This window comes from Ambystoma mexicanum, chromosome 1p (genome assembly GCF_040938575.1).
Source record: "Ambystoma mexicanum isolate Mex_15411 chromosome 1p, UKY_AmexF1_1, whole genome shotgun sequence".
NCBI classification, from domain to species: Eukaryota; Metazoa; Chordata; class Amphibia; order Caudata; family Ambystomatidae; genus Ambystoma; species Ambystoma mexicanum.
The window spans coordinates 857,426,946-857,450,934 of NC_090921.1; positions in this window are offsets into that span (position 1 = coordinate 857,426,946).

Below are 23,989 nucleotides of genomic sequence, written 5' to 3' on the forward strand. Positions count from 1 at the left end.
TATCCATGGCCTGAGCCATCATCTCAGTTGATGCTGCCTGTTGGTTTGCCATACCGTATATGGATTGCTCCCATGCGGTATTGCCAGGTGGCGTACGACTACCGCGTCAGCGGGCACCACACCTGTCTGGTGAAAGGCGAACTGCACCTTGCTGTGCCTGCACTGCCTGAGGCTGCAGGACTGCATTCCCCCTCTGATCTGCTGGCCCAGGAACAGGATCAGATGTAGCCGAGTGTGACCCTGCATCCCTAACCACCAAAGGCGGACCTACCAACACTGACATCCCCATTGAGGGTTCTACCCCTGGTGCAGGTGGGTTGGACAGTACAGAATCCCTCCCAGAAACACTTACCTGCGACGGCACATAGGTCTCATCATCCTAATCGACACATGAATAGAGCTCGGGGGAGGTGCACCCAGAGACACCCCTTGAGATGACGGCCTGCAGCAAGTGTGGGTTCTCACCCACCACCACACCACGTCCCTCACTGGTGCCCGGTCAGGCCTGAGACCCCTCCGGGGTCTGCACCATCTCCACAACCCCAGCAGTATCAAGTGCGTCATCCCCTGCAAAGACATGAAAGAAAAGAAATGGGAACAGGCATTAGCAACATGGAACACAATTAGGGCTGAGAAGCAACAGAAACAGTACTTCATTGACACATGTACCACATGACTATAACCCTCCCATGCATGCACTGTCACTGCATATGAAGGGGAGGCAAATGGCACACATTGATGACACCAAGATGGAAGACCAACACATTTGCTGCATGCTGCCTAGCAGTGCCATCACACATTGGCCTGTGATTGGCATATCCAATACACATACAAGACACATGCCATCACACAGATGGCATGTACCCTAGCCATGTCACACATGTAACAATAGGACTGAGAAATGCCTATTGAAAGTGATGGAATGCAGACAATCAGCCTGAATGAACACAGAATAACATGCAACTATGTTGTGGCAAGATGACAATTCAAGGGCAACTGGCGTGAGGTTGGGCTGAATGTCTACTGTTGCCAGAAGGGATACTGCAACACCCAAATCCTGGTGCGCAGAATGTATTGGATGAAGCACATGGGTGTCCCAAACCACTCAGGAACACACCCCCTCACCTGGAACTCAATCAGAAGCACTCACACACACACACCATGCACATGGATGACACACACATGCATGTGCACTCACCGGACAATGCCTCGTAATCTGGCAGGTCTCCCACAACTTGGATCTGTTCCTCTGTGATGTAGGTCCCAGCAACATACTCATGTGGAGTGAGTTCTATGTCCTCTGCCGGAGACCCACCTCCAGTCACTAGAGTTGCGGCATGACTTGAGGCCAGCTTTTTCTTTGCCCTGCGCTCAAGGTCATTCCAGCGCTTGTAGCAATCATTAGCTGTGCGCCTCACGAATCCAAGGGCACTTATGAGTTCCGCAATGGTCTGCCAGTGTGCCTGACGTTGTGCAGGTGTGGTCTTGCATCCTGCAGTAATCACCATTTCGCTGTTATGTGCGGACACATACTCCGCAAGTGCATCAAGTTCGACCTGATTGAAGCTGGGCTTCCTTGGTGGGCCGGACTGTGTAGCCGTGTCTGGGGCATCAGCCTGTACAGGACGAGCACTCTTCCTCTTCCGCTTGGAAGGTGGTGGTGATACTGAGTGTCCTACGCCGCTCTGGACACTAGGGGCAGGAGCCCCGGTGGACTAGGAGTGTGGGAATGAACACTCACCATCGGACTTGGTGCAGGCATTAGCTGAAGTGTGATGTAGTCAGGGGGAACATCAGCAGGATGGACTAGGACCGACACTGTCCTGGCTGGGACACTCAGAGGTGGGGTGGATGGAGCCGCAGCTGCCCCTGCAGCCTCCCCACCCTGCCTACTCGGGGCAGCAGATGACATAGCTGCCCCTGATCCACGTGGGCTGGTGACACCAACGTGCACCGCCACATTTGGCCTAGACCTGCTGACCTGGAAGTCAGCCATGCAGTCACCCAGTGCCAGGTCTGGTGCCACAATGGGCTGGTCCAACAAGGGCTGAGCAGGGATGGTGTCAGCCATGTTACCCTCAACCAGGGGGGGGGGATGTCTCTGACTGGTCACCCACACATGGGGGGCTAGGGGCATCCTGCAAGTCCTGGCCACGTCCCCTACCGTATCCACCACGGCAACCTCTTGTGGCTCGCCCACCTTTGCCACCCTTACCACGTCCTCGCCTCCCGACCAAGGCACTGATGTTGTTGTGCGTATGGGAGTTGCAGTAAACTATTGTCCTGGGCAATTGGGGGTCAAAGGGGTATGGTACTAGATGGAATTCGTACCCTAGTGCTCTAGCAAGGCTGTATGTGACCCCTGGGGGAAGATAACGGGTCACGCAACGCACAGGCACCCCTAAAAAGGGAGATAATGTGAACGCATCCCCTCCTAGACCACATGCGTGGAAAAAAAAACCTGCACTACGCTGTGGCACCCAGAAACACAAAAATGAACGTATGCGTGTCACACGCAGCCTAGACTGACCTCTGAAGGGGTAGGCAACACACGGGGCAAGCACAGATGTCAAATACGTGCACGACTCACCGTCTGCCAGGAGAAATTGCAGGGATGAGATGGATGCCAAAAGAAGAATTGTACGCTGTCTGAGGAGACAGGACAACAGGAGAAGTGAATGCTGTTTGAGGAAACAGGCCCAGGAAAAAGACAAGAAGACAAAAAGCTGTCAGAGGTAACAGGGAGTACGAACTTGGAACGCTGTGAAGGAAATCGCGTGTGGAACCAACAAGAAGTACAGATTTCACCCACTCACTCTCCACGAACAGCACGTACAAGGAAATGGCATTCTACACGTACCTTTTAAACATGCCCACACGTCCAGCGTCACTTCCGCGTGTACGCGCTAAGGCCCCATCCTCCAATTACACGAGCTGACACTCTGACGTGCAGTCATTGGACGTGTAACAAGCACCCACGTACAGGGAAACGCCCGCGCACGCACGTCACAGACGCGCATACGCGTTGGTGGCCTTTGGGCCAATGAATTCGCGTACGTGTGCTGACGCGCTTACACGCTAAGGCCCTTTCCTCGAATTACACGCAGACGTGCTGGATTTTCATGTGCCAAATCACTCTGTATCAAGCTGGCCACGCGTAAGCATGCGGAAGACCACGCTCCTGCCCAGAAGGCCGAATTACTGCCCCCCAGAGCCCCAAGCATGCTCCCACCTGCCATCTGCTGCTGCCTGATTGCCTGCTGCCCACATGCCCTGCCATTTGCTGCCTACACATCAGCCAGGGGTGCTGTTACTGTGACCACCCCTGCTGGAACCGAAGACTCCCGACTGGGATTCCATTGCTCCACAGCCCAGCCCAGGACCCAGTTGCCCACCCACTCCTGCCTCTGGGGTTGTCATGTCGGGCACTGCAACATCTGGCACCACTGACAACCCCCAGCCAGAGAGGCAGAGGGGCACCAGCTTCACTACCACCGAAGTTGGTGTCCTGGTGGAGCAAGTCCTGGGGCAGTATGATGCCCTCGCCGACAAGGAAGGATGGACTCGGACCTGGACAGACATCGTGACTGCCATCAACGTGGAGGGGGTGGCAGTCTGACTATTTCAACATGTCAAGAAGTGCTGGGAGGACTTCAGGTCCAGGACCCTCAACAAGGCCCGGCGCCTCTTGAAGGCAGCGGATGCTAAGGGGGGCCGGGGCCACTTGTTCGGACAATAAGATGAGGGTCCTGGAAAGCATATCCCCAGCGCTCCACATCCAGGTCCTTGAAAGGCAGACCCGTCTGGAGTCGAGCGGTAAGTGTACATGCATCATGATTGTAAGCTGTGCGTGTGGTGGTGTGCCAGTAGTGTGCAGGTTGCACATGTGTTTTTATGGGGCAAAGTATGGGTGGGGGTGTACAGGGCCGTGAGGCTAACACATGCAAAGGCTATCATGTGTGAGACATGGATGGTGCTTGTGTGTGTAGGCTTGCATGCCAAATGCAGTTGTGTGGGCACACATGTTTGGATGAATGTGTATGTAAGTAGGCATGTTCGTGATGTCACACATGGATGTTGTTTTCAGCTGCATGTATCAGCACTGTGTACATGTGCATGTGTGTGTATTTGACAAGGGTGCAACAGTGATGCAACATGGATGCATGTGACGGCGGGATGCGGAAGCCTGATTGGCAGATGTGACATGGATGCCGATCTGAACACTGCGACAGTTGGCAGAGGTGTACACATGCATGCAAATGTGGTGGTGTGTGTACATGTGTAGTGCACTCCCTGAGTTGCATGTGATGTCTGGCTCACCTTTGCCTGCTCATGCTGTTGTATGTGTATGGATGGTGCTGGCAGTTGCGATATGGCTGTGGTATGGCTCATGTGTGCAAGTTGAAATGACATGTGTGTTGGCGATTGTGATGCCATGTCTGAGGTTTGCCAATGCCACTCATGTACAACTGGCATGTGTGTATGTGTCCATTGTACAGTGCCCTGATGCCTGTGCTTTATTTCTCCCTGTCTGGAGCGTCAACTGATGAAGAGGGCGGAGAAGGTGCTGTGGAGCACAGCGGCGGGGATCGCACCGCCAGCCGGAGACGCAATGCCCGGCTCCCCTCCCAGGTTGTGATATCGTCAGGGAGTGAGGAGTCCGGTGCCGCGTCCCATGCCGCAGCTTCCGCGGGGAGGTCCAAGAGGCGGAGGTCGGAGTTGGACTCCTCAGCAGCAGAAGGGGCAGCTGGGACCCCACAGGGCCCAACGGGGGAAGATGGCACGGAGTCATCCAGGTTGGTGGGGGGTTTGGTGGAGGAGGAGGCCGTGCAAGCAACAGAGACGTGGTCTGGAGGTGGGGATTCCACTGGTGCTAGTGGTGCAGTGCAGGACCAGGGACAGGAGGCAGCACAGGCCGCCGCGGAGGTGCCTGTGTGCAATCCTGTCCCTGTTCCTGTCACTGCATCATCTTGCACCAGCAGGGATGCCTACGTCCAGACCCGTTTTCAGACAGGGGATGAGCTCACAACAACTGGCCTTCCTCTGCCTGCGGACGTGGCTATCCGGGTCTGGGTTCAGCCTGTCCTGACTGGTGTGGCGTTGCGTCAACGGGCCATGCGAGGTGACCTGCAGTCTTTTCATGAGGAGACTGCACGTCCTCTTGATTGGCTCGTTGACCGCGTCGGCCTACTGGTACAGGTCACCCAGGCTGGATTCCTCTGTTTGATGGGGCTTGCTCAGACCCCCTCCTCAACTGAACCCCCTAGGCGCCAGTCGTCCTCCGTGCCATCTTCCCACCCATTAGTCACCTGGGTGCCCTGTGGAGCTGCCTCTGACGGTGCGGCCAGTCTGATGGAGGAGGCATCCCTGCCACAGTCGGGAGTCGGACGTCCAGCAGGGGTGGCCACATCAAAGGTCTGCACCCCAGCCGGTGGAGGATGTGCAGGCAGCAGGAGCCAGGGCACGGGCACAGGCACAGCAGCAGCAGCAACGAGGTGGGAGCCATGATGGCTAGGGGTCTTCGACATCAGAGGGGCAGGCATCGGCCAGAGGGCAGGAGGACCCAGGACAGGAAGTGTCTTCCGTGTGGCAGCGGTTGGGCCACGCTATAGATGCGGAGCGGCAGCGGGCGGAAGAGGCACGGCTCACGATGGTCAGGGCGGAGAACTCCATGTGGAGGGCCCTGAGGCGGGCCGAGTGTCTCGAGGCAATCCGCAGGGAGTTGGAGGTGAACATGTCGACAGCCCTGCGGACCCTCGGGCCATGGAGGAGGACCGCCTCTGGGACATTGAGCAGGAGTTCGATGATGCCCTGGCCCGGAACATCCCAAAGTGAGCTGTCGGACTGGCCCGCTGCCCTTCTAAATAGTTCTGTAGTTAGTGTTAGGTTTCCTTTGGTTTTGCATTTTTTTTGGACCTTTTGGACAATGGGCCACATTTTTGTATATAGTTTTTTTTATTAGGTAGTTTTATTAGATAGGTTTCATTTCCTCTGTTGGGATCATGGACCGTGGATTGTTTATCTGTATATAGTTGACTGTTGGATTTTCTATTTTTTTTTATATATTTTACCCATGGAGCAATGGTTTTCGATTTTAATTTTCCATTGGATTTACTTTTGTGAACTGTGACTTTGGACACCTTTCCTATGGATTATGATTTGTGGTTTTACATTATTTTACGGACATGCTGCTTTCTTTTTTTTAATTCCCATTTTCGTTTGTTTATTTTTGATTCAATTTATGTTGCTTTTAATACATATTTTTTCTTCAAACTTCAATGTGTAGTATCATCTCGTTGGTTTCATGCATATCATGATATGGGTTTTGACATTCACTGACACCCATTGTGTGTATGTGAGGGACATGTGTTCATTTACAAACTTGCCATTGGGGTTGTATCATGTAATTGCCATTTCTAAGTGGGTGGAGGCAATACTCGGGTGGGTGTTTGGCATTTGGAGGCTGCCCATAAGGCCCAGGGATCTAGATTGTGATGACATGTTGGCTGGGGGACATGTGTGGGGGCCTGCTGGCAGGTGCCCCTGACTGGTGGGGGGTGGGGGCGCAGGGGGACATGAGTGGGGGCCTGGTGGAGGGTGCCCCACAGTGCTGCGGGGTGGGGGTGCAGGGGGACATGAGTGGGGGCCTGGTGGAGGGTGCCCCGCAGTGCTGGGGGGTGGGGGTGCAGGGGGACATGAGTTGGACATCAGTGGGGGCCTGGTGGAGGGTGGCCCACAGTGCTGGGGGTTGGGGGTGCAGGGGGACATGAGTTGGACATGAGCAGGGGCCTGGGGGAGGGTGCCCCACAGTGCTGGGGGGTGGGGGTGCAGGGGGACATGAGTGGGGGCCTGGTGGAGGGTGGCCCACAGTGCTGGGGGTGGGGGTGCAGGGGGACATGAGTGGGGGCCTGGTGGAGGGTGCCCCACAGTGCTGGGGGGTGGGGGTGCAGGGGGACATGAGTGGGGGCCTGGTAGTGGGTGGCCCACAGTGCTGAGGGGTGGGGGTGCAGGGGGACATGAGTGGGGGCCTGGTGGAGGGTGCCCCACAGTGCTGGGTGGTGGGGGCGTAGGGGGACATGAGTTGGATATGAGTGGGGGCCTGGTGGAGGGTGGCCCACAGTGCTGGGGGGTGGGTGTGCAGGGGGACATGAGTGGGGGCCTGGTGGAGGTGGTCCACAGTGCTGGGGGGTGGGGGTGCAGGGGGACATGAGTGGGGCCCTGGTGGAGGGTGCCCCACAGTGCTGGGTGGGTGTGCGCTGGGGGACATGAGTGGGGGCCTGGTGTAGGTTGCCCCACATTGCTGAGGGGGTGGGGGTGCAGGGGGACATGCATTGGTGGGCAGTAGTGCAAGGTGACATGTGGGTTGGCTGGGGGGCATGGGCATGGTCGATGGGCTGCCGAAATACACGTGCCCAGGGCAATCGCGTGTGGTACTTCCCGCGCACCTTGGAATACACGTACCCTGCTGAAATCGCGTGTGGAACTTCCCGTACACCCCGAAATACACATAACCAGGGCAATCGCGTGTGGAACTTCCTGCGAACCCCGTAATACATGTACCCTGCTGATATCGCGTGTGGAAGTTCATGCGGACCCATAATACACGTACCCTGATGAATTTGTGTGTCAGACTACACGCGCAACCCTGATATACACGTACACAGGCGAATCGCACTGCTGGGGAGTGGGGGGGTGCTAGAAAGGAGTGGGGGCCTGGTGGAGGATGCCCCTGGATGCTGGGGGGTGGGGGTGCTGGGAGACATGAGTGTGGGCCTGGTGGAGGGTGCCCCACAGTGCTGGGGGGTGGGGGTGCAGGGGGACATGAGTTGGACATGTGTGGGGGCCTGCTGGCAGGTGCCCCACAGTGCTGGGGGGTGAGCGTGCTGGGAGACATGCGTTGTTGATCAGTAGTGCAAGGTGACATGTGGCTTGGCTGGGGGGCATGGCCATGGTGGATGGGCTGCCTGCGGGACATGAGCAGGGGTGCAGGGTAGTCCCCTGTGGTGTGGGCTGGCTGCAGGGGCTGTGGAGCGTGTAGAGGGAACACCTAGGAGGACCCACACGGCCAATTCACGTGTAGTGCTCCCCACGCACCCCTGAAATACACCTGCCCTGCTGATTTTGCGTGTGATACTTCCCGCACACCCCTGGAATACACGTGCCCTGATGGAATCACGTGTGTTACTTCACATTCACCCGTGATGTAGACATACCCAGGACAATCACGTGTGAAACTTCCCGCAAACCACTGAAATACACGTTGTCCGCTTGGCGTTTGCTGTTTGGCAGCCCTGTGAACTGGTCCAGGGTTAGCTCAGCCCTTTGCGATGAATTGGGAATTTTGATGGCTTTTCCTTGCGCGAGGGCGTTCTTGGGGGCGTAACTGGTGCTGCTGCAGGGTTGCTGCGCCACTCTGCGCCACGGCTGGTTTTGGAGGCTGAAATCCATGAATACGCTGTGCGATGAAATGGATTTTATCGCACGCGGCTGGCACAGTGAATTACCCTGCCTATGTCTTATCTACAAAGCACTTAACTATACAGCCCCACCGTACCTTACGGAAAAATTCACGATGAGATCCTCCACACAAATTACCAGATCATCCAACACCGCCTGCCTAGTGGTCCCTAGATACAATCTTAAGAGTCCAGGCGGGTCAAGTTTCCCGGTCTTGGCCATCCAGCTGTGGAACACCCTCCCCTCTGACATCAAAACCATCCAAATATACGCCACTTTCAGGAGACGTGTTATCTTGTGGTTACTCAACAAGAATTAATATGGCTTGCCCTTCAGGCCTACTATTCATGCAAATGTATGGCATCAGGTAATCCCTGCTTGTAGGTACTATCTGTTTTATGCTTTGTACCCTGTGTACACCATGCACTTTCTGCTCTATCCACTGTAATCTGTAACCATTGTCCTGTACTGTATTCTGTAACCATATTGTCCTGTACTGTATTCTGTAACCATATTCTTAATTCTTGAGCGCCCTGATACCCCTGGCTCAGGTGCGCTATATAAGCAAAATAAACAAACAAACAAACATTGGGGTGGTAGAACAATTTAGAAGGAAATAAGACTCATATTGAACAATATATGGACTGGGTGTGTTTTATATCTTTATTTACAGGTTGCCCAGGTGGGGGGATCCTCATACAGGATTGGACCTAGTGCTAGGGGCCGAGTATTCTGCCTATTGTTTTAAACAACCTGCTTTCCTCCTATGTCTATTGCTGGTTCACTTTATTAACTGATTTGTATGACATTTGAACTGGGTGCAGTGCATGCATTTTAATGGAATCAAAGAGTAATTGCGGTACCATATAGAACCTGTATATATTTACCATTCTAGATTGTGATTGTGTACATATTCAAAGCCTCATTTATATAAAGAACTGTGTTTTCACTAACATAGTGTGTGGACATTCAGTTGTGGGTGCTTGGGGACTACACTGTACTTACGAACCAGCCTGCATCACCCCCTGAGAGCGTAAGCCTTGATTGATCATACATACTACTAAATATAGAATCTTGGCTGGGGTGCCCTGTGCTTCCCCTCTGCCATATATTTAGCAGGAGTACAGACACCCCTGTCCAGTCTTAACAATGTGGCTGACTGCGCCACCTAGTTTGGACCGGTATGATACAAGAGTGGAACCTGCAATCAAGGGTGCGAAGGGTCAGCCGGCGGGTGTGTTATTCCTTGCATCAAGAATGGATGTGGTTAAAGTGTGATATATCATCAAATTGTGACCAGAGTAGTGCTAGTAGTAGTTCTGGAGGTGGAATCCAAGCTCCTGAGTCAGTATATTTTGTTAGTCAACATATATTGGAATCCTTCCTCAAATCTACACTGTACGCTTGAAGAGTTGAATGGGGTGATTGAAAACTGGTTTCTAAATATGTCAGGTGGGCAGATAATAATCGCAGGCAACTTTAATGCTGATTGCTCCTCTGCTAACCCTTCAGGCTATGATTAACTACAGCTTGGTGTGCAACGAAGCCCAAGTACCTTGTTACCCAAGACAACTGACACATTGGGTGGGATGCCTTTTGGAAACCGAAAGGCTTCACGGTCAAATTAAGTCTGATACCATGACTAGTTGGGGATCGCACATGGTGAACGAACTGTTCAGTGACAGCATGAACCCTGCAACGTGGTTCTCTGGGTATCGGAGCTCCACAATTGGTTATATATTTATGACAAAGGGCTTAATGAACCAGGTTGTGGAGTTCAGGATTGTCTTAGTGACCATAAAATGTTACAGGTCACCCTCTGCCCTGGGGACGGTGGCAGGAGACTAGTAAAGCAATCAAGTCACCTGGCATGGGGCAACATCTCCAAATTGAATGCTCTCTTTATGAAGGACTTCATGAGTTTGACTTTGGACTCTAAGCTGATGACATAAACTCACAGCACATTTGGCCTTATGTGCAAGACCTAATCGGTAAATCTGTAAAAGGATTTGGGAAGTTACCCCTAAGAAAACGCATAATCATAGGTTTGATGCTACTGTCCAGAATACCATAATAAGAAAAAAATATGCCACAGGGAGATCCGGACAATCCCCAAAATGTTGTGTAGTACGGATATAAAACACATGGTAATATCAAAAATAAAACAAAAACTAAAAAAACAGGATTAAAGCTAATCGCGCCTGTATTTACCAAAGAAATAGGGAAAATATGATGTCTGCTGTGAAAGATGATAGTGCCAGAAGTTTCTGGCTTCTTGTAATGCCATAGAGGGTACACAGTTCTCGTCCCAAAATAACCCCATTTCGGAAGGGGTCTGGGAGGGTCATTTTCATGTCCTATATGGGCGGGGCAGCATCAGTTTTCAGAAGGTATAGTTATAGAGTCTAGTGCATGGTAACTGATTGTCACTATAGTGGACATTGGGGCTCTGATCGGTATGTCTAGTTCTTCTAGAGCAGCGGACATGAATCAACTTCCAAAAAGCTCTATATATATATATATATATTATTTAAAGATGTAGTTACAACTAGATCCTCTCCTACATCCTGGAAAACTTCATATATTGTCCCTATTCATAAGAAGGGCACAGGGGCTCCCCATTGAACTACCCGCTGAGAGCACTGCTAGACGCGAACTCTAAAATCTTCGCAGGTTTGGTTTTAAAACATGTAGAATAATGGATTGCTAGTAATAATATTCTTTCTCTGCAACAAATAGGCTTTCATAAGCAAAGGGGCACCGACTGTGGAGGGCTTCTGCTCTGCACTCTACAACAGTTAGCCTAGAAGGATAACTCTGCTTCGATATATGTGGTATCCATGGACCTATCACGTTCGATTTGGTCGATAGGAATACATTATGGGCTAAGATGAATATGATGGGTCTACCTGGGGGATTGCTTGACATCTTGATTCATCTGCATGAAGGATTCAAAATACAGATAAAAATGAACAAGGAGGGTTTGTTATCCAAAACTATTTGTACACTCAATGGGCTCCTTCAGGGCTGTACATTTTCTATCTGCCTTGTTCAATGATATATGATGGATGTTGGCGTCACAATAGACAGTGCCTCGATCGCACTGCTGAAGATTGAGGGTCGTAGAATCTGTTGGACCACATATGCAGATGATTTCATATTAATAGATCATACAATGATTGGGCTTCAAAGACTCATGACTACCTTTAACCAATATATTATTGATAACCACTTGAAAGTTAACTTGAAAGTTAACCCACAAATGTTCGTAGGTATCAGTTTAAGCAATCGTTCTTATCCGATTGATGTTGTCTGGGTTTTATACAACACAAGACTGACCCTGAATCAAGCATTATCTATTTGGGGTTCCCCATTATTTCATTGCCAAAAAAAGTATTTTTATAGAAATTATTAGCAGGAAAAAGCAACCAAACAAGTGGAACAGATCAAAAAAAAAGATAAGCAATATGGCAAATTCTCAATGACCCCAACAATAAGGTTCTACTACTCTAAGATCATTCCTCAATAGTGTTACGGTCTACAACGGTTCCTTTCATGGGCAGTCAGTGAAATTAATAAATATGAAGCTCTGATTTGGCAGTCCGTTTTGTATTGCCTGCCCAAATGTGTGCCACTATCTGCAATCAGATATGAACTAGGTTGACAATCTATTTAAATTTTGGTGGAATGGAGGAGATTGTCTTTTTATCTGGAAATTATATGTGAGCTTGAATGAATCCCAATACGTACGTGATACTGAGTAAAGGGGTTAGGGATAGCGTGGCAAAGGAGGATTTTGTGTTTAAGCTACATGAAGAATGCCTACTATTGTTGAAGAAGTCGGGGTAGTGCTGGATACCCTTCTGCACTATCCAGAAAAGTAAAAAGGTAGTTACAACATAATGATTGGGCCATTAGTAATGATGTAGTTATCGGCTTGCAGCTCTACTCACATACTACCTCCTCCTGAAAAAAATATTGGGTTGTGCCGCGCCCTATTTAAAAAGCTTCCCCAACAAGAAAATGTGCCAAAACTTCATGCGTTTTCGACTGAATGTTCTCCTGACTGGAGAGATCTTATCGGTAAGAGGGGATGTGAGAGATGCTGGGACGATTTGTCGCTTCTGCAATGTAGCGGACTCTAGGGAAACAATATCACATTTGCTGATCGATTGTTAAGCCCTTAGATGGCTCCAAATTAATTATTTTAAAACATGTGTGTTGAACCCTGAACGGGTGGCTGGATCATTTAGGTGGGATATCCTGCAGAGTAAATCCGTTGCACTAAATTTGGCAATAGTGAGATTTTTATCTGTGGTATGTAATCTATTTTAGATGAAGTATTTTGAAATATTGATGTTTCTATTGTAGACAATTGATATTTGAATTGTATAAGAATTGAATTGAGGAATTGTGTTTGTTTTATCTATATTGTATATTGACTTATAAGTATTTGTTTTACTATACAATTCTCAAATTGATTGTTTATGTATGATATCATGTGTAATGTGTAATTACATTTTAATTGTGTTGTTCTTAAATGTTCATTTTGTACAGGTTTATATTAACCAAAACAAATACATAAATAATACATTATTATTCAGTCCATGTGTCAGGACTGATTTCTCACCTTCACACCTCAAGTTGTAATAACCATTTATATTATTTTACAAACTCAATTTTGTATATATTCCTGTCACACTTTGAACCATCATACCTATAGCAAGGCCTACATTATTTTTTTTTCTTTTCACAGATTTACATGGTTTTCCTTATTTTAAACCTTTAATCTGTTGTAGACAAAGTTTCCATTTTTTTGTCTACCACCTTTCTGTAGTTCATCCAACTTTGTTATTCGTTCCATTGTCTGCGTCACTCCGAAGTCCTTCCAATTTTTTAAGTATTAAGATCACCATTCTTACAAGCGCTAAATTGATCTTCATTGTTTCTCCTTCTATAAGGATCTTCCACCAGTCTTCCGCACTCCTTGTGACATAGTAGGCCTACATTATGTATTTTCTGAATCGGCGGTATAGTATTTCCTTCTCAATGCACATTTCACTTACTTAAAATAGCTTTTCAGAAGATCACTGACTTACGACACAGAATGTATGTAACATATACAAATGACTATAGACAGGTCTTGGGTGGTCAGTATTAAAGATGTGTTGCGTAAGACCAGGGCTCAGTTTACATCACTTTTAGGATTGTGCAAAACTATGGTGCAGACAATTACTTTCACGTTTTCTTTCCTGCCCAATGCGGGGCGTGCAAGCCTACCAATATATTTAATACTGCTTGTTTGCACTGGGGAAATAAGAAAGTAAGATTATTTTCACCTGTTTGCTGCATAAGGTAATAATAAAATGAAAGAAAGTAATTTGCCTCAGTAGTAGACTCATCTATCAATCTTGAAAACTGGAATAACATTCAGATGTTTTGTGCCCAATTATGGACGCATACAAGCAAAAAAACAATCATTTTGTTTCGTAGTTTTAGTTTCTTTATGTAACATGGCCTTAGTTCAATTTCGAGCAAGCTCAGTTTGCTTTGTTGCCTATAAAGTAAGCACACAGGTGGCTAACGTTGCTTGATGTCCTGGTGCAAACATACGTCTTTTAATGCGAATTGAAGTCATTTAGTGTGGTGTAAAGTGTAAACTTTGCTACGCGCTAAACATTTTGTAAATTAAGCCAAATGTCTATTGGGCTCGAAGGAAAAATACTGCAGAATCAGGATGCGTCTGTTCCATTTTTTAGAATAATACACACTTTTCGTGAAACGGTCCCTGGATTTATGAGTCATTAATATGATGCGGACCTGCCTTTACATCCCTCTAAGAACGTAGCCACTTGAAACAGGTGTGTGGCGGAAGGGAACGTGTGAATGGCACTGTGCCTGCTTTGCATTTTGCAGTTCCAGGGCTCTGTGTGAATACTCGTGATGAGTGGCCTGTATTGACTTAACGTTTTCTTTAATGTGCTCTGCGCTTTAAATGAATTAACACTCCATGGAGCTCTGATTTAAAGTTCTGCAAGCTGTTCTGTAATATATGCGCGTTGGCATCAATATATTTACATATCAGTGTAGGATGTACAGTGACGCCAGTGGAATAGCTTTGCTGAAAATGTTTTGGGGTTCGTCACATCTAAAGGAAAGCGGCCCCTGCCAAACTAGGGCGACAAAATGGTGTGTTACGAAAGTTGGAGAGGGTGTGGGGGCGGACAAACACCCTTGCCTCCCTTAAAATACACCCATTGTAGTCACAGAATAAAGCATGCATTTTGAATAACACGTATCTCTTTGGACTCATTAGCAGTACGTCTTGGGGAAAAAAAAGAATGTTTTGTGTGGTGTGTATTGTATTTAAGTGTTCTTCGTTTTGTGTGGTGCGTATTATTTTAAAGTGTTATTCGATTTGCTTTTTTCATTTTGTGCATGTATTTACTTGAACGTCAGAATGGTTAAAATCGTGTGTTTTTCAATTTAGTGTTGGAAACATGTGTTGATGAGTTAATATACAATGATGTACACAAAAAAAACAAGTGTTGCAATTCTCGAAAATATTTAATGAACTCCTCCATGTGGTAAGGCTTCATTCCTCCTGTGACTTCATCTGCTTCTTTTTCCACCACAGACAGTCGGTCTTGTTAGCACGGAATGGTTTGGCGGCCGAGAAAGCAGTTGCCTTGTGTCCTACTATCTCACCATCTGTAGGTACGTACAAATCAGGTCATCGACGTGCAGATCTGCCCCACTTAAGAACACGCAGACACGTTTTAACCCTCGTTGGTTACTTAATGGTGTCACACCCACTCGTCGTTCAGTGTCAGCAGCATTTCCGAAGCAGAGGGCCAATTAAGGAAAAACCTCTCATTTCTTGTCGAAAATGGTCATAGTTCTGACTATGATGTTCACGTGTATTCCAGAGAAACATATTAGTGTTGCTCTACTAAATCAAACATGTCAAATCTCGGTGTGAATTGTACAATTATATAGCTATAGAAAAAATGGGAAATGTTCACAAAACTGGGTCGAACTGACCAAAAGGTTCTTAATTGTATGCCAGGGACAACATCTTGCGATACACCTTGCGTTAGATTGTATTACAAACTGCAATACATTGTGCCAGGGGACCTCCAGTAAAAGTGAACACAGGAACCAAAAAACAATCTAAAAAGGAGCGTACACCAAGCAAGGAGTAATGCAAATGTATTGTACCCAAAACAGCTGGGAAGTACAGTTCAGACAGCCCCATTCTATACCCTCATTACAGATTATCATACAACATTTGACTAACATTTTTAGGGCACAGCACAGAAGCTTAAAGGAGGAACTATATTAGTCCCCTATAAGCGGGTATATGTTAAGTGACCCTGATTGGGTAGGACATTTCTTTGGCATAAATCACATTTGCATCCCTCGTGACATCAAAGCCCTTCCCACAATGTCCCTTAATTACGTGATTTTGCTGATCGGTCAAAACACTTGTTTGTCATTGGTTGGCAATGTCCAATATACAGGGGCATTCTTTAGTCTGAACTGTTAATGCCCGTCTGGGGTGAAGAAGGTAGACCTCTCTTTTGCAGGATCAGTCAGACCAACCTGCCAATACTCGGCAGTAAGGTCAAAAGTATTCAGGAACAGGGCAGCGTCTAACCGGTCGATTAGATCTCTGCCCGAGAGATGGGGTGTGCATCTGGCTTTGTGACAGAGCTGAGCCCCTGATTGAACACGAAAAAGCGGACCTCGGTCTTCTCACTACTGGACATTTTATGGACTAGTACCACAGACGCTAGCACAGTTACAGTTACTTCAGGAAGACACAATTACCACCAAGGCCAGTATCCTGGAGACCTCGTTAATGGTATCTTTGACCTTGTCAGACATCCAGTGAATCCTACTCTTCACTGGATTACTGGCTATGGTGTTGATGTGATGGAAGCACCAAACAATCTTCCCGAAGTCAGGGAGAACAGGCCCATCAAGCAACTACAGGCTTTCTTCTCTCTACTGTTCAGTGAGGTCTGGTGAGAGTTGAACTCAGTCAAGAGACCTGTCAGTGGGCTCTGCGTGTAACAAGTCAGGGAGGGTTTCAGTCTCCTCCTCCATCTCGTGATCCGTGACCAGAGCCATCACCAGGTCATACCAGCTGTAATGGGGTCGTATTTTGTAATAATGGCATATACATCTAAAAATAACCTGTGTGATATCTTATACATTACATCAATGAAGTATTTAAATCGATTTTATGGAGATATTGAATGTTTTAAAAGCATTTTAATAGTATATAAGGTAATCTTACGATAGTAGCATGGACAGACAATTTGAAGGGCTGCATTGAATGCAATTTTTTACATCTCTTAATTGATTATGTAATGTGTATCATGTCTTATATATTAATTCTGTATTAACTTTGTAAAGATTTTTTTGAAAACCATGAACAAATAAAACAAAACAAAAAATGGGGTTTTAGCCAGTTGAAGTGAAAGAGCCAATGCACCTGCCTCAGAGCCTTCGTGTCAATGAGGTAGTTAACCTCACTGATCCTTTGCAGCACCACGTAGGGCCCAGTCCCCTTGTCAGGTAAAGCACTGGCTTGACAGGTTACATGATCCAGACCATTTGAACCGGTGTGCACTCCCATCATGGTCGCCTTCTGGTCATGCCAGTGCTTCATGAGTTCCTGGCTGGCCTTCTGACACGGGGTGCTCTGTTCCCTGTACTCGGCGATCCCGGATTAGAGTCCACACACATAGTCCACTATGTTGGGAGAAGGAGTTTGGGGATTGCCCTCCCATCTTTCCAGCACTCTGCTTAGTGGACCAACAACAGAATGGCCAAAGAGGAGCTAGAAGGGACTATACCGGACACGACCCTGCACCACTTCCTGTTTGGAGAACAGAAGGCATGGCAGGAGAATATCACATTTTCTCCTGAATTACTCTTCCAAGCCACACATTATGCCCTTGAGGATCTTGTTGAACGGCTCAACACTCATCCCACATTGGTTTCAAATACGTGCATATGAAGTTGGATCCCCAGTCAGAAATATCTTCCTTCGGGAACCCTAAATAAGAGAATATCCTGAGTGCCTTCACAACTATGGGGGCCTTGATGCTCCTCAGTGGGACATCCTCGTGATATCGGGTAGGATGATCAACCATGACCAAGATATACTGGTTTCCTAAGGAGGTTTGAGGATGCAAAGGGCCCAAAATGTCCATCCCTATTCTCTTGAACGGTGGCCCAACCATGGGTAGTAGAATTAAGCTTGCCTTGGTGGCACCACCTGCCTTGCTGGATGCTTGGTAAGTGTAGCAGGACTTTGCAAATGCCTTTATCTTTGACCACATCAGGGGCCAATGGAAATGGTCCGACAGTTGGTCGGATGTTTATGTCATCCCAAGGTGACCTGCCTTTGTAATGTCGTGAGCCAAGCCCAACAGGAGCCTTCTGTGGCACTGGGGAACCAGCAAATGCCAGCTGCCCCCCATCTCAGAAGCCTTGGGCACACTGTACAGGAGTCCGTTCTCCCAGTTCACCTTGAACATCCCAGGGGTTTCCCCCTGGGCTTGCTTCTCTGCCTGGTCATGCAGATCTGCCAAAGTTGAACACTCGTGCTCCGCCTAACAAAAGTCAGCCTGGCTGTGGCCCCCAGATAAAGACAAGTTATTTAGCTGGGAGAGACCTGCAAAGTCAGAAGCTACCATGACCTCCATCCCCTGTTCAGGTTCTATGCCTGTAGACTGCCATGAGTTCACTGAATCGGTTGCTACTGTTGCAAGCACTTCAGTGGCCTCTAGACCCTCTCCGGCAGGAACAGACATCTCTGTGGACTGTGGAACTGGACTGGGTAGGACTGGCTCTTCCAGCTGATAATGACAACTTCAGCCGGAAGATCCCATGGACCCATGGCTTCCAGGGATGCTACTGGAGCTGTGTACTTGGCCTTCCATTGTGTGACCTTGGCGATGATTTCTGCATCAGGTCTATCGTTACCTATCACACAATGTAACGGAATGGCAGAGCTGAGAGGTGTCTCACATCCAACTGAACTCCATGATAGCCAGTGGGTATCGGGCGAGAACATCAAATCCCCTGACTAGTCTGGGAGGACCAGGGATGATCTAGTCCCCTCGCACCCACTGTCGACGGACTGCTGTGATACTCGCAGCAGTATCACAAAGTGCTGGGCCTTTGCTCACATTAATGAACTTGTTGTTCATAAAGATCTCTGTATTAGTGGGAACTGGGGCCTTGACGGGAGACCCAGTACCTTTCCAGCTCAGAGATAGCATGGTACATTCGGCCAAACAAAGGCAGAGTGGGAATTCATCATCTAAGAGCAGGAGCTCTCTGCCGCTGTGCTGCACTGCACCCTGGATCCACCTCGAGACCCCTAGAACTCCTGCAGCACCCCTGGCACCACAGCTACACCTTCCCCAGCAGTATCTGCCATACTCACGGAAAGATGGCTGCCACAGAAGAATGCAAACAGCCAGAGGCTACCATAGCCCACAACAAGCCAGCTGATTGACACAAGAATTAACCAATACCAAACAGCCCTGTTCGCCGGATGGTGGAGCCGGGCTCAGTCAAAGGGCAAAGTACAAGGGTGCAAGAGCTCTCTGTTGCTTGCCGCATTTGTCAATTGATCCCTACATCTGCACAGAAACATCCAGCAGCATAGCACACAAAGGTAAGCCTGCAGCACCAGCAAACGCTCATACCTGCATCTCCACAACCTTACCCAAACTCAATACTGTTTCCTGTGCATGCAAAATACAAACTCCATACCCCAGCTTGAATCACCTTTGGCTGCACATCAGTAACTAATGTAACTGCACATTCATGGTCTGCCTTAAATTACATCCCAACCACTTCCCAGATCCACCCTACACTGATCCTTATCCCACCATCCGACACTGTGTTTAGGATTACCCACAGCATTAGGCCACACCCCCTCAGCTTAGACTTTGTTCGCCCCCACCCACTGCCGCACATCATACCGTGTACAAAATAGCCAGAATGTCACAGAAAACAGATTGAGTCCCGACCGGCTCCTCCCACGTCCACAGTGAATATGGACGTTGTCCCTCTTTCACACTTCTATGTTGTAAACAAACTAGGAGGAGTGATCTCAACTTGCGGCCACACCACCAATAATGTGGTGCCTATGATCAGAAACAGAGTGAGACAGAAAGGGATTAACTACCACATAGTCGTCCCACCTAACAGGACCCCCAATCTGCTAACCAGAAGCCCACACAAACAGTCTCCCCTCACGCACTCACACCAAAATCCAACCTCGCGAATCAAGAGGGAAGTTCTGAGCTGCTGCATTAACAGAAGTAAACAGCAGACTAGGCTACACGACATGCTCAGGCAGTCTACCAAGCCTATCCCATACTAAGGACTCATGAAAACACCCAATTAGGCACTAGATCATACCCTTCCCTCGCAATCACTAAACCTAACCCTGCCAACAAGGTGTGGATTAAAAGTCTACATCAACTCCCATCCCCACCTTATACTCCTAATTGTTCTCATCCTCCTATGAAAGCAACTATTACCTCTAATATTAACAGACATCAACCAATATACACCACCACACTGCCGCGCACCCAGGCACAGTCTCCTGAGCTTCTATATAAGAATGTGCCCGACCAATCAAGATCTGCCATTGCTAGAACACCACTTGCCTCCCAGCAGTTAGGGGACCCTACTTCCCCGATCTTGGTTGTCCTCATCAACGCTAGATCCATAGCTGCCCACACCCTTGACATCAATGACCTGATTACTACACAACATCTAGATCTACTTGCTATAACAGGAATCTGACTTCAACATGCTTCCGGACCGGCTTTAGCACTAGCTATCCCTGAGGGCTTCACTATCCTCAGGAGTGAGAGACTCGACACCCGGGGAGTTGGGGTCTCCCTCATTGTCAGGAACACCCTTCCTATCAGAACTATTACTACGCCCAATTAGGAAAACTATGAGCTACTCTCAACCAAAATAACCTCATCACCACATGACTCAGTTAACATCCATATTATCTTCTGCCCGCCGAATCCTATTGGGACCTTCGATGAAGATCTTCTACTCTCCCTAGGGAGTAGCATTAAGCCCTGCTCCAGATCAATCATACTAGGGGACCTCAACCTCAGACAAAATGACCACACCAAACACCAAGCCTCATCCTCTGCAAAGACACTCTCTGACCTAGGCTTCTTACACTGTGTTACGGCCCCTACACACAACACAGGCAGAACTCTGGATTGGATCACGGACCAGAACTCCATGATCCACCTCTCTGCAAACACCCCTTGCTCATGGTCGGATCACCATATCCTCTCCTCCTTGTTGTCAGTTAAGACTTCAACACCCTCCTCCAAGTGACTGCCCGCCATGTGGATGTGTAGTGCCCGTAGGATAACCAGGGAAACCATTTCTCCCAACCTCACACCCTTCTGCGTTGACATCACCCCTTCCTCAGACCCCAATGTACTAGAAGCACTCTATTCTGACAACCTGACTAAAGCAGTAAAAGCAGTAGCTCCACTGACCCTGCATAAAGGCAAACCCATCACCCAAATCAACGCATGGTTTACACCAGACGCCCAGGCATTACACACAAACAAACGACAAGCGGAAGCCACTTGGAAAAAATCCCCAGACAATACTAATATATTGTCCTTCCACAAGATTGCAAAGGAATACAAACTTGCCATCATTTCAGCTAAATTGCTAGCATATAATACTAGAATTGAAAATGCCTCCTCCAACACACAAGACATTTTCTGCATTCTTAGAGAACTTTAAACCCCCGCATTTCCCCCTTCCACCATCAAGAAAGACGAGCCATGGTGTACCAGCATCCAATCTGCCATGAAGGCAAAAATTCACTTATTACAGGACAAAGTCACCCTAAAACAAAACATCATCAAGGCCAAGACTCTTACCACAGGTACTGTCTCACCTCTCCACACCAGACCACCTACCACTTTATTCCAATTCAGGGAAATTCCAGTCGAAGAAACCACTAAAATCATCTGGAAACAGAAACCGTCTAGATGCAAAGGCAACTCTTGCCCAGGATCTATCTATCTATCTATCTATCTATCTATCTATCTATCTATCTATCTATCTATCTATCTATCTATCTATCTATGTTAATTTTTGTACCGCACTAAATCGCACAAAGGCCTCGAAGCGCTCACAGAGACAGAAACACAGACATGTACACAGAGAGGAGGTTAAAGGAGGTTGATTAACCAGAAAAGCAGGGCAGAAGGGGTGCAGACTTACTTTACCTCTTCATCAAATACCCTTTTCTTGAACTACCTTTTGAACAGGTTGATGGATACACAGTTTTTTAGTGACAGAGGAAGGGAGTTCCAGAGCGTTGGTGCCCAGAAGTTAAAATTAGTGTTACCAATTCTTTTTAAAGTTCACGGGGTTGCAGCAAGTCTTGGTTGTTGTTGGAGCGCAAGTTTCTCCAGATGGGGGCTTTTATTAATTTTCTACAAGATACTTTGGTGCAGCACCCGCAAGACATTTAAAGATCATCACTGCACTCTTAAACTTAATTCTTTGTGCAACTGGGAGCCAATGACGGTTCCTCCTGGCGGTAGAGGTTCTAGAATTTCGGCTAAGCCAAGTTGCTGCTCTGACCGCACCATTTTGGATGGTTTGCATTTTTCTTATGTTAGATTTTGCCGTGCCCATTGAAAGACTGTTATAATAATCCAGTTTGGAATTGAGAAAAAGGCACATGTACATTTAAGATATGAGGCATGCCTTTTAAAGGATATTTGTGAATCCAAGAATATACCCAGTGTTTTTACACAATCAGACACTGTGATAATGCTACTGTTAAATTTAAAACTTTGATATTGATACTTTAGTTTTTTTAGTCTCTGGGGAGTACCCATTATCATAAGTTCTGTCTTTGTTTCATTGAGGGCCAGGGAGTTTGAAGCCATACACTTTTGTATGGCTGAAAACACTTCTCTGACTTTCTGGGCATCTTTTTCGTAATCTCTTGACAGTGAGAAAACCAGCTGGGTGTCATTAGCATAATTTGTAAACTTGACACCCATGGTTCGTAGCATGTTGCATAGTAGCTTGGAGAAAATATTGAAAAGAAGGGGTGATAAGCAGGACCCCTGCAGGGCACAGCATAGCAGCAAAGTTTGTAGGGCGGTAAAGTCCCCCTTGACAACCTCTACCATTCTCGGGCCCAGGAAGGATTTAAACCAGTCTTCTGTGGCAGGGGAGCATCTACCAACTGTTATCAGTCTTTCGGCAAGTAGGTTGTGATCAATCAAATCAAATGCCGAAGAAAGATCTAACAAAAGGAACAGAGCTGGGTTGCCATTTTCAATAATAGATGCAATGTTTGACTGTAAATCCAGGCGAGCTGTCTTAGTGCCATGATTGGCACGAAATCCTGATTGTTCTTCGGCAAGGATGTCATTTCTTTTACAAACTGTTGATAATGTTGATAAGCAATCTTGTCTATTATCTTTAACAATAAAAGCTCATTTGTGATGGGTCTAAAATTACCTGGAACTGAGGGATCAAGATTGTCATTTTTAATAAGTGGGGTGATCCATGCTTCTTTGATAATACTTGGCACATAGGACTCATCAAAGGACTGGTTTACAAAATGGACAACCCTGGGGGCTAAAGTCTCAGCGAAATCCTAGAATAGTTTAGACGGAAATATATCTCCTTTACAAGAGGAGGGCCTAAGTTTATGAATAATTTCAAAAATTTCTGTCTCTGAGATCCTTTTGAAGGTAAAGGTTTCAGGAGGAGATGGAGTAAAAAGGGGCGTAGGCTGTGGTATCACAGCATCATTAGAGAATATCCTTAGTTGTTCATTGATAGCCAGTTAATGTTTTTCAGTTTTGCTGGTGAAGGTTTCATGAATTGCTTGACACCAATCGTTACTTTCTTGTTCCTAACTATTGACTGGGGCATTTTTTAGCTCCTGTAAGATGGTGAAGATTTCTTTAGAATGGGACTTTGCTTGATGAATTCTTGTGTTGAAGCTTTTATCTTTGGAATTAAATATTGATTCTTTGTAGTGTTTAACAGCTTGTTTATATCTGAATTTTGGGGCTTTTCTCCAGCATCATTCCGCTTTGCCTTTAGTTTGTCTGGCAGCCAAAATGTCCTCTGAAAACCATTTGTTTTGTTTAGTAGATTTGTTCCTTTTGGCTAGTTTAAGGGGGGCAACAAGTTGAACACAGTGTTTGTAGCCGTCCTGAAAAGATGGGTGAAATCTTCAAGGCAGGAGTGCTCCTGGAGTGAGCGAAGAAGTGGGGTTACCAGCTCATAAATGTAGCCTGGGCCACATTTCTTTGGATGTGCCAGGTCTTAAGAGTTTTTTCTTAATTAGCAGCTCTACCTGAGGAGGATGTGTCAGACACTCATAGTTTACCAGGTACTGATCCGACCAAACGCAATCCATTATGGACGAGACATTTACTTCTTGGTTCTTTTTGACAATCCAGTC